General features: G+C 43.7%; 1 long non-coding RNA gene across 1 annotated transcript; it reads right to left on the reverse strand.

The window, feature by feature from the left end:
* Positions 1-7,218: 7,218 nt before the first annotated feature.
* Positions 7,219-9,564, reverse strand: LOC123586324. The gene is made up of 3 exons (XR_006706739.1): positions 9,083-9,564; positions 8,496-8,634; positions 7,219-7,404 (listed from the first exon to the last, which is right to left on the reverse strand). It is a non-coding gene; the product is annotated as an uncharacterized LOC123586324 (long non-coding RNA).
* Positions 9,565-12,403: the final 2,839 nt, after the last annotated feature.

Below are 12,403 nucleotides of genomic sequence, written 5' to 3' on the forward strand. Positions count from 1 at the left end.
TCAATCCTGTAAGAAAGTGTTGCATGCTTTCTCAGGATAGCCACGCTTGTCTACGTATATACAGAGCATATTGTATACACACGGAATCACTGTTATTCACCTGAAACTGATACAATATGGTGTGTCTACTATATGTCAATAAAATTTGACAATACTTTAACTTTCTCCTCCACCATTAAAATTTATTTCTAAATGAGAACACATGAAATTCCTTTGACACCATATTCTCTAATGTTACCATCTTGATGTTGAGAGCTTATTTTTCACGTTGTCAGTAATGTGTTTGATGACACAATTGTGACAAGGTCAGAATGCATACCTAGAGGGAGCTACACATCTGTTATGAATTTCCTGCCTCTATATGGGTAATATTTTCTATGAAAAGTGCTTTAGGGATGAAGATGGATGAAATAATTTCCATCAGACTCATAGGTAGATAATTGTGCCTTCAAATAATAATTGCCATGTCTTCACAATCAGAGGAAGGCTGGGTGAAGACATAGGTTTCTCTTTTCATGTAAGAGAAGGTGGTGGTGTTTTAAACTGCTCACTTACAATCCACAATCCAGAGATCAGCAGTACATGTAAGAATAGCAACACACTATCATGTTGCACATAACTAGTTCTGTTGGAGAAGTGGAGAAAGGACACTAAAGATGGCTGATTGGACTAAAACAAACTCTAGTCTCTAGCTTAGAGACCCCCTCCTCTGAGTTCTTCTTCCTTTGCTGCACATTTGAAAACCGCCTCTCCACACACACAAATATGGAGGCTGATAACTATAAATTACCCTTCCTGCTCGCATTCGGGGCTCAGATCTTTGGAGAAATACGGTCTCCTCTGAGCCTGCTGGTGTTAAATCTCCAATAACTCAAGGTCTCTGAGTGCCACTTGGTTTTACCGCCAGCGTTCCAGCTTGGTCCCGTAACAAATTTGGTTCCCTGCTCAGGAAACCCAACCACGCTGGCTCATTGTTACCACGGGTTTGGGAGAACAGCGAGGCAGTGATGGAATGAGGGATCACAAGGTAGAGTGAGCAACCTGCCTAAATGTCAGCGGTCTCCTTCTCTGTCCCATTCAGGCCAGCACCTCTCCGCTGTTTCCACCGGACTCGAGGACAGTTGGCAGGTGAGGTACTGGATCCGAAGGTCGGAACCGGTAAGGCTGGGACCCAATCTAGTCAGGGCCACTCACAAGAGTGGAAGGGTGACCTAATCACTCCCCAAGACTTCAGAAGTCTCGTAGGTAGGGATTCCATGGTAGGGAATATAATAACCTCTGGTATGTATGTGAATGTGAATGTGTGATTTGGTCTAGCTTGCCTGCTGAGTAAGATTCTGTGGCTCCAAAGACAGGTACTCTTGAGGTCCCCAGGGGCCCATGGAGACTGAGTGGGCCTGTCTGGGATTCCATAATGAATGGTGCTTGGTCTGTGGTGGTATCAGAATGGTTTCTGATCATGTGTCACAAGGCTGGGACCTGTGGGGCTGTCACCTTGGTTCCTTCAGGACATGGCCAGGCAGGCATCTGGCTGGTCTCCTCGTGGAGGGGGTGCCCCTGTCCCTCTTTGTGACTCCACCTCACAGGAGAATTGTGGAGTTGGGATGGAGCAAGGAGAACCAGGCAAAGGTTTTAGCCACTTTATCCAGAGACTCACCCAAGGAGCCAAGGAAGTGACAGACTGCTCCCCTAATGTTCCCCTCTTCATGACACTTTAGGCTCCCCCCCACCCCCCCGAGCTTGAAACTCCTCCCCTGGCAGGCTGGCTGCTGCCACTACTGCAGCCTCCCCAGCCAGGGTGCTGCCCCTGCAGCCGCCTAGTTTTTCTGCTTCCATGCCAGACAACCCTCCCCCACAAGGCCCTGTGGCCGGATTGTGCCCCGGCCTGGCGCAGGTGCTCTCCAGATGCAGGTCCTCATCCGCTGATATCAAGAGGGTCTCGGGGAGAGGATCACAAGGGGCTTATAAGGCCATAATTATGCCCAGCAGCAAAGGGGAAGGCCGAGAACCTCCTTAGCAAGGGGTCAATGATCCTACTGCAAGGGGAAAGGACATTAGAATAAGTGTCCCAACCAGGGAAAGTCCCCAAAACACAGCAGATATCAGGAGGAACCTCCAGAAAGGCCCTTATTGGTCTAGCCGAGATAGAAGCCGACAAAAGTGGACACTGCCTCTCTCTCCCTGTTCCTCTGCTTAATAGATGTGAGGGATTCTCCCTCATTTCCCAGGTTAACAGCTACAATTGGAGTGTGCCATGGGGCATACTCTGGACGTTACCTGCTAATGAGCTGCTCACTCTGCCTCAAGCCATTTCTCTCCAAGTCTGATACTGAAACTGGGCCCTGAAAAAGCAGACCTAGGGCAGCCAACTCCATCTTGTTCTATAAAGAAGTTCCCGCTCAAACCTCAGACCACGCCTCCTCCCCTTGAGTAACTTCCTGCTCACCTGTTCAAACTTCCCGATCAAACCATGCCTGGCAACCTGCGTGACGGGACTCTGATCCTTCCCCAGCCAATCGGCTGAGGCCACGACTCTCCCCCAGCCAATCGGCTGAGGCCATGATCCCTATAAAACCTTTGTGCTCTTGAAACTCGCTCTCCCTCCCCAGTATCTTACCGCTGCATCAGCGCAGGTAGGGGATTGAGCTCGAGCTAGCTCGAATAAAGGCTCTTTGCTTTTGCATCGGACTCGGCTCCCTGGTGGTCTTTGGGGATCACCAATTCTGGGCATAACAGGCCCCAACATGCCAGGCAAAATGCGGGGCACGCATCTTCCCAAAGGCAATGGCCTGTACAGAGGTTGCCCCAGTGAGGTTGGAGCCTTGCACTCAGGGAACTGTCATACCCAGGGTTCCTACACTTTCTGTCTCCAACACTAAGAGCATTGTCACAGAGCCCCTCCTGCATGGCCCATCTACCCCTCCACACACTGTGACCAGCTCCATCCTTTCCTCCTTGCCTCCTCTTTGTCTCTGCTTCTCTCTACTCCCGTCTCCCTCTGTTTCTTCCTCTCACTCCTTCAGACATGCCCAATTCCCCCATCACTGACTCAGTGTCTCTCTCCCTGTCTTTCTCTGCTTCTCCCCAGACCTTCATCCTTCTGTTCTATGCAGCCTTGCCCATGAAGCATGGCACCACATATCCTGTGTCCTCCATGTTTAGCCCAGGCACTCATCAGAGTGTATGCGAATCCTGTTACTGAAGCTGCTCATGCTGACCTGTACTGCAGCATTGTTGTTCAAGCCACTCCTGGGAAGCATCTGGACAGCCAGACCTTGACCCCTTGGCTGATCCAGACCTTGACCTGACCCCTTGGTGGCCCAGCCATGACGCCAAAGTTGCTGGAGGGCTGGTTGCCTCCACAACCTGGGAGGAAGGAGGGCCCTGCAGGCATCAGGGGCTCAAAAGCAGAATGCATAGGCTTTGAAGACCTGGAAAGAGCCTGATGCTTACAAAAAACCCCGCCTTGGTGATGAGGGAAGAAAGGGTATCATGTCTTCGACCTCTGCCCTGCCCAGCTGTCACTCAGAAAATGGGGGGGTGGGCACCTGGGTAGCTCAGTCGGGTAAGTGTCTGACTTCGGCTCAGGTCGTGATCTCATGGGTTATAAATTTGAGCCTCTCATCAGTTTCTGGGCTGACAGCTCAGAGCCTGGAGACTGCTTTGGATTCTGTGTCTCCCTCTCTCTCTCTGCCCCTCTCTCACTTGTGTTCTGTCTCTCTTTCTCTCCTGCTCAATAAATAAACAACCATTGCAAAGAAAATAAAAGAAAAAATAAACACTGGGAGGAATATGAGACACCATAAGTCTCACCCCAAAAACTACTACCATAAGTCTACCTCAGCTCCCACCTGGATTGGTGCTACTGCGAGGTAGCTGGTGGTTGGGAAAAGTCCACAACATCTGGATTAATGCAGGGTTTCCTCACTGCAAACATTGCAGTATTCTGCAAATATGTCTTCCTTGAGAATTCATAATATTTTTACTACATGAACAGCTGCAGTGACTCTGCAAAAGCACATTTCCCAGAGAAGGAAAAAGTGATGAATTATGAAAATTGGAAAAAAAAATAACCTTTGACTAAGAGCATTCAAAATTGCTAAGCCCATCTCAGAAAGTAGGACTTTTCGTGTTTTTCAGTTAGTGAGGATCACATCCAATGTTCTAACCAGGTTAATGATTAACTATACAGAAAAGGAGTAAAATAACAATTAAACTGTTTCAGTTTTCAGGAATATTCCCATGAAAGAGGTCTGGAAGAAGCAAGTCAGGGCAGGAGACGTAAATTTGGAGATGTCATCCTCCTCATGTTATTTCCACAAACGCACAGTGACTGCCCTGTGGTCCTCAGCCTCTAAACACTTATGGCTTCTGGAGGCACCACCAAAGATGACAAGCTAAAAACAGAAAGGTCTGTAGGCTCTTGGGAAAGAGTTTCATTCTTGGTAAATAACACCATCGAGTAAATACACCAAGTAAATACTTTACCAAGTTATTTACTTGGTAAAGTAAATACAACCTAGAGACAACACCAGGAGAGAGTGCTGTATAAAGAGACGAAAGATTCCAGAGAGAGAGTTACAACTGAAAATTGTCACATCATTTCCCTTGACATTCTCTGTGTCCATAATAGGGACTGAATTCTTGTTACTCGCAGAAGCTGCACCAGGTTCTGCATTTGATAGAGGCCAAAAAGGGATGGAGGTTTATTCCAGTTTGCATAGACTGCATGAAAAAACAAACAGAAGAAACCTTTGTGCCTTCCTCCACCATCTTGCACTGCTTCCTACAATCAGGTCCCTTACCAGAAACAGAGTGTTTCTGTTAAGAGGGTTTCTGAGTCTCCTTGGGACTCAGGGGAGCCTTGAGGAAGGCACCAGAAGGCTTTGTTTGGATATTTTTTAATCAGCCAACTGCGGACAGGTCAGGGCTCAATTCATTGGAAATCAGCACTAAAAGAAGGGTTTCCTTTTTAAAAAAATTTTTTTAATGTTTATTTATTGAGAGAGAGAGAGTGAGACACGGAGCATGAGCAGGGGAGGGCCAGAGAGAGAGAGAGAGACAGAATCCGAAGCAGGCTCCAGGCTCTGAGCTGTCAGCACAGAGCCTGACACGGGGCTTGAACTCACAAACTGCGAGATCATGACCTGACCCGAAGTCGGACGCTCAGCTGACTGAGCCACCCAAGTGTCCCAAAAGAAGTGTTTCCTAATACACATCATGGGAAACGTCAATTTGTCAGATTAAAAATTAAAATATGAATGGCTTAGGATAATGTCTGCAAATGTCACCATGAACAGCACACTGCCCTTTTCTGCAAGGCATGGGATTTTTCAAGTGGTGTACTGTATATATCATCTGCCTTATGTATCTGACAAGGGATTATGTAAGTATTCATGAAAAGAAATGACCTTGAAGAGACTAATGCTGTAGTAATAAGGAAGGGAAAGGTTAATGCTATGTGGAACGAGCTGCAGTTTCAGAGTTACACTAATAAAATAACATTACAAGAGAGAAATTTCACAAGACTTTACTAATGGAGGACTATTGTTCACAATACAAAAAATAATTAAAGAATAAAGGGACCTCTAAATAGAGGAAGAAATGTCTGCTTTCTTTATACAAAGCATATTTTCTATGGGACATTTATCCAAAAACCAATTCAAGAAAGCTCATTAGGACATACAGCTTCCAAATCATGATGTTGTTCACGTTATTCATGAGAAACAAAATAAACAGCCTTCAACATTTTCTCAAGGTGGAAGGGGCGCTGACCCACGATCCTTCTAGCACCCTCGCTCCAGTTAAGTGTAATTGGGAGGTGGCAGGGGGACCCACAGTCAGTGGAGGGGTGTGAGCTTCACCACACACAAGAGACAGACCCAAAGAGCACTGCTGGCTGGTGCGTCTGAGGGAACTAGTGTCATGTCACCACTGTGAGATAACCTGTGTCCTCTATAACCACCTGGGACTCTTTGCATGAGACCAATGACACCCACTCGAAAAAGAAGCCGATTGTGCGGGTGTTGCTACGGAAGTTAAGCTACTGCATTTCACAATGTGCTCTGTGCCTTTCCGTGGAGGGATCTCCTTGTCAGGTCCTCATGTCATTGGCTTGTGCCTCCAGAATTCCTCTGAAACCTCTGTCTTTGGATGACTTCCAGTCTTGAAGATCAAGATGAATCAGTTTCACTAAAAGTTACCACAACCAGGCCTCTATTGGACACCAAACGGTTTAGCCTTTTTTAAAAACATCACAGCGCCCTTAAAAGAAATATGTCAAAATCCTGTACCTGCATTTCAAGTAGGCGACCTCCCTGCTCTGCTCCGCCACTGCCCTCTCCATATCATGAGCCCTGAGCTCGAGAAACACATCCACGTTTAGCTGTGGCAGGGTGTGCACAAGAGGATGAGAGAAAATATTCTTACCCTGTTGTCCTGAAATGCCTTCTCACAAAGAGCAATGTGAAACCGTCAGCACATCAATAAAACCCATGTGGAGAGATTCACTGTCCTGTTATGATCATCTGCGTTAGATTTTCTGCTGAAGCACTCAGGAACTTTTAGGCAGAGTGCAGGCTACCTGGTATCCGAAGGTGAGCTCTGACTGCTGCAGCTGTTCTTGTGTTTCTTCTACAGTTCTCCTGGGTGTGCAATGGCTTTCATCAGATGAAGCACCATGTTGAGGGTGTTTTTTGGCCCAGGTTCCCATTATAAGAACTTAATTCTCATACACATGACCCAATCATAGAAGATACATTTCACATGAGGAGGAGAGTACAGAAAGCTCAAAGCCATCACTCCATCATCTTGGATTTATTATTTAATGCCTGTGGGGCTCCATTTTGACACGGTCTGAACTGTGGTGACAGCTAATTCTGCAGTGAGGATCTTTTGTTGTAAAGTTCAAATCTTCTTTACCTTGTATCGTTATCATATTTCTTATGGTTACAATTGAGTCTCTAAAATGGGGTCTTCATACTTGTCGCTGTGATTTGTCCTCGACCAAACTGCTTCCTGAGGTTTGTAATCATTTCCAGCACCTCCAGAAACATGTTCAGGAACCATTTCCACATAGTCTGGCCAGGATGGAGGATCATGAAATTTTTAGTTCCTTAACTTGTTTAGATTAATAGTTTTAACTTAACATCTGGAAAATGTCACATCTTTCTTGAAGTCTATAGAAATGAATGTCTCCTGAATGTTTGTGTACATTTATGTGCTACATGGCTCTAAACACTGTACAAAGATTCAATGTAATACAATGGCCATCGTGTGAGCTGCTGGTAGGAGCTGAACTCACTTGTAGTTCCGACACTCTTCTGCAGCTAATTTCCCTTTCTCCTCTGTAGCTGATAACATCTTCTCCCCTTCCACTGCTCCCATTCTTTCAGTCCCAGCTTCCTATGAGGGAAAGAAACATATATTACCTGGTAAACCATGTAAAATTCTGCCTTTATTCCCGCTCCCTGAAATCTAAAGGCAGGATTTAAATGTCCCCTCTCTCCTTCCCTGTAAATGCACAAACCAGGGGGAAGCAATGACGCCCCCATTAAGGATCTAAACAAACGCAACTCCAGCATGGGGGTAAGACTTTGGCATCTCTGAACTTCTCTTCACAGCTCTCTATTCATACTCATCAATACATCACATAAATATAAAAAGCCCACATGAGATGCACTAAGAGCCCTTCCAGTCTCAGGCTCTTGTGATTGGGACGGCAAAATTGTATTTCTGTTCAATGTACCAAACTGAGCCTGGCCAACTCATCACAACTAAACACATAAGGATGACACAGGGGTTTCTGACTTGACTGATTTCTCCAAAGAGCCTTGAACTTTCATTCAATGCTTGGGCCATGACATTGCCATAGAGACATCTTTCCAGGACATGGTGACATTGACAGTGTACAATGACCTCCTGGATATTTCTACAGTTCATGAGGGAACTGCTGCCTCAAATACACCAGTTGAGAAGAATGTAAAATACACTGATGAAAAGAAAATGATGTGAAATGCACACCTTCATAATATTGTCTGCTGGAAAAGAAATGTGGGGAAGGGAAGGGAAAGAGGGAAAGGAAGGAAAACTGAGTTCACAGGTTTCAGTAATGCTGGCACTCCTGATCTCTTACCAGACATAACTCCCATATCATCTGCAGCAAGATACCATCACAGTACACCTGAATTTTCCTCCCAATATTTCCTACCTAATGTCTAGAGTTTAAACAAAAAAATATATACACATGGCAGTCATGTCGCTACGATGGGGCTGAAATGTAAGAGACAATGAAAATGAACCCTGAGGTTTCCACAAAGTGAAGGAAGGTGCAGATCACAGATCAAGGCAGAAGGGAGAAACATAATTCTTTACTGATTACTACAGTAAAAGTATGGTTGGTGTTAAATGTGCTCAACGAAAGAAAATTATCCCCACCATCTGACACATTCGTTTTTACAACAGTGTTTGTAACAATTAACTCCTGAAAATCTTACTCTTCTGAGAGCCTCTGTCTTTGTCCACACATTCCATCACGAACGTCTATATTCCTCTTCAGCGTTTCCCATTTGGTGTCCTTTGCCCCTTTCACACACCTAAGTGCATCACAGTTGTCCCCCAGTTGCCTTTTGCTGACTGTCAAGCACAAAAGAGTTTACTTGAGTGTGCACACCTGTTTCCATGAGTGTGGCCATGAAGGGGGTGAGGAGAAAGGACAAAATTCCCAAAACAGGAAGCCACTTTTTACCTTCCCAGAGCAAACTCATTCTACCAAGTGCGGTTTTCTCTTCCCCAAAGCAACACCTATTTCAGGTTACATTATGAGAGGTCAAGACTCCCTGCCTCAAATCCTAGATGCATGCAGTAGTATCTCCTGACTTTAAGACATATTTGAGAAAGGTGGAATGACTATAGAAGAAGGTACAGTATAGCGAATGTACTTACCAATACTAAAATGTGCACTTAAATGTTTATGGCAAGAATCTTTCTAATGCATGTATTTTACCATAAAGAAGAGAAACTTAAGAAAGTAATGATATTCAGTTCTTTGATTTATATAACATTTGATAGTAAATTATGTTACCAGATTCCTTTGGATCTTAAGCTGAGCAATTTCTTTCTGCAGAGGCTGTTTTCAGATTTCGATTTCACTTCGCTGGTATCAACTTCATTAAGGGAGAGGTGAACCTGAACAAAATATTCTCTCTAGTGAATTCTTCCCAAGATCACTCAGTAGATCACATATAAATCGAATATTCTAAGACATGAAGATTTGTTTTTCTTCAAAGCTGAAGTGTACAATGGAAATTCTTCAGGAATTAGAGGGTATTTACTTCTGAAACTTCTGAAGTATTTACTAAATTAGCACCTTTCAAGTTCTTTGTAGATTTTTCCTCTCCCTGATTTACAAGTAAGATAGAAACAAAACGTGTACTAGGCTTTCCAAACATACACTGGACAATGTGTCACGAGGAAGCATTGTCAATAGAACATGCCCCACAGTCAGTCTCTGTATCATTAAAAACAGTTGATCCAGTTTGAGACAAAGGGAAAAGCCAGACACATAAATGAAGGATGAGGAGACTGGTGGAAGGTGTAAATATTTCAGAGCAACAGTCTTGATTTTGAGACAATGGAACTGTGACTGGATGACAATGAAAAAGCAAAGAAAGTGTAAAAACTTTCAAGCCAAACAACTCCAATGAATAACTTTTCTTTACAGAAATTTTGTCACCAGATTCACTTTCAAAATTCTTGGATTTAAGAGGAACACAACTGTTCAACATGGCGAGAAGCCTCTAATGCTCTCTCCTGGAAGAAATGAATGATATAAAACTTAAGCCAGGGTTATGAAAACAAATTCTGCCTCACTCCTACCTAAAAGAGGTACTGTAGTGTTACTGCTTGAAACAGCAGTGAACAGCATGGAAGGTTGAGGGGCTCAATTCACTCAATGACCAAAAGGGCTGAAACATCAAATTATGGTAGGTCAGGAAGCCCTGATTCTTATTCTGATTTCTCTCAGACTGCAACAAAGCGTGCACACTTGGAACGATGTCCTAAAAAATTCATTAGTGCGCTCAAGTGTCTCACGGTTATTCTTCAACAAAACACATAGTCACCAGGAATACTTATTACTTTTACTTCCATTTTTAAAGGACAAAAAAAGGATTTTTATACATTTTTAAATTTATTTTTTGAGAGAGAGACAGAGCGAGCAAGCAGGGGAAGGGCAGAGACAGAGGGAGAGAATCCCAAGAAGGATCCCCACCATCAGCATGGAGCCTGATGCAGGGCTCAAACTCATGAACCATGAGATCATGACCAGAGCTGAAACCAAGAGTTGGATGTTTAACCAACTGAGCCACCCAGGCGCCCCAGGACAAAGAAGGGATTTTTATCTTATATCTACGTGCTTCATAAGAGGGAAGATTATTTTTCCATATGGTTTCTTGAGCACATTTCTTTGCTCCATTGATCTACACAAATATGTAATAAAGGATTCAGAATTCAAAAACATTAATTATGCTGACATAAAAACCTATCTCTTGTGGTAAGTCATTACAGAAATAAAGGATGTGGTATTTTACATAGGTGATGATTGCTTTGAATTTAGCATGGTAGAGAATGGGTTGAAATGGGACATCAGGATAAAAAAGGAGACGGCAAAATCAGTGAACCATAAGTGAACGCACTTCTAGATGAAATCATGAAAACAAAAAAATGGGGGGGATGGTTATACGTGCTGTTCACAAATGGATTTTTTGTATTTTTGTATTTTCCTTCATGTAGTACTTAATGTTCTCAGAAATTTGACCTAAATTAACCAAATTAACCAAAAAGATTAATAAAGCAATTTCTTAAGATTATTACCAAAACCAGTAAAATCAAATTACCCATTGAGTGGGTGAAGGGTAGGGAGAGAGAGAAAATCTTAAGCATATTCCAGACTCAGCGGGAGTCCAAGTCAGGGCTCTATCCTATGACCCTGGGATCATTTCCTGAGCCAAAATCGAAAGTCAGATACACAACAGGCTGAGCCACACAGGTGTCCCCTAATATGCCATTATTAAGCAAGATTATTCTTAGGATATATGAACACTTCAAATATCCCTGATTTCACTGGAGGAGAAATGGAGAAAATAAAGTATCCTACATACTTATATTCTGTATTTCATGATCAAATAAACAAATCAGTGCTATTACTTTAAAAACAAAAGTCAAAGAGAAAAAATAACCTACCTAATTTCATCCAGGTTTTCCCCCACTTTCACTCACACTTTAAAAATAGACTCCTGGGTGGCTGAGTCAATTGAGATCCAACTTCAGTACAGGTCATCTTCTTACCACTCACCAGTTTCAGCCCATATCAGGCCCCCTGCTGTCAACACATAGCCTGCTTCAAATCTTCTGTCCTCCTCTCCCACTGCCCCCTCCTCACTTGCACCCTCACTCTCATAAATAAATCTTTTAAATAAATGGATATATAAATAACTATAACTATAACAACTGTAACTATAACTATAAAAACGACAAGAGAGTCAGGCTTATGGGTGCATGATCAGTTGATTTTGGCTCAGGTCATCTCACTGTCGGTGAGATTGAGCCCCATGTGAGGCTCTATACTGAAAACATGGAGGCTGCTTGCGATTCTCTCTCTCTCCTTCTCTCTCTGCTCCTCCACCACTCGTGCACATACTCTCTTTTTCAAAATAAGTAAATGAACATTTAAACAAATACTGAGAGAGAAATTATTCTAAATGTCACTTTTTTTGGCACTAGAGGCCTCCAATGTTTTTCTGCTGTTCCACAGGGTCCCGTCCATGGGACTCAGGGTGGGATGCTCAGGTGCATATGGCCTTGGAATCCAACACACTTGGGTAAAAATCTCAGCTTGACTACTTAGTAGCTAGAACCCTGGATAACTCCTCATGTCCCCAAATCACAAGATGATGAAAGCCCAAGATGAAAACCTTACCTTCTGCTCTATTGATAAACAGCATGCATGCAGGAAAAACTCACCTTACACGTGGATAGCATATGGAAAGCAACTAGAACAGGGTCCAGTACTCCAGAATCTTCTGACAGCCATCGAATTCTATTGTTTGGTCCTAAGCTGCAAGTTTACCTTCTATTTGTACAATGTGAGAGCTCTGCTGCCCTGAGGTCACCCTTGTCTATACCAGCAGTGCTGTATTCTCCATAGCAACACCAGCAGTTGAGGACCCAGTATATGCCGGGTCACTAAATCAGCACAGTCTATGAAGCCCATACACAATCCATTAGCTCCATTTTGCATCTTGTTCACTTCCACTCATTTTCCACTGGCATTAAAGGCTCTATCCACCTAGCACTCATAACACATGTTTACACCTCGCTAGTGACACACATGTGGCCTGGCAAT

Source organism: Leopardus geoffroyi, chromosome C3 (assembly GCF_018350155.1).
Source record: "Leopardus geoffroyi isolate Oge1 chromosome C3, O.geoffroyi_Oge1_pat1.0, whole genome shotgun sequence".
In the NCBI taxonomy this organism is placed as follows: domain Eukaryota; kingdom Metazoa; phylum Chordata; class Mammalia; order Carnivora; family Felidae; genus Leopardus; species Leopardus geoffroyi.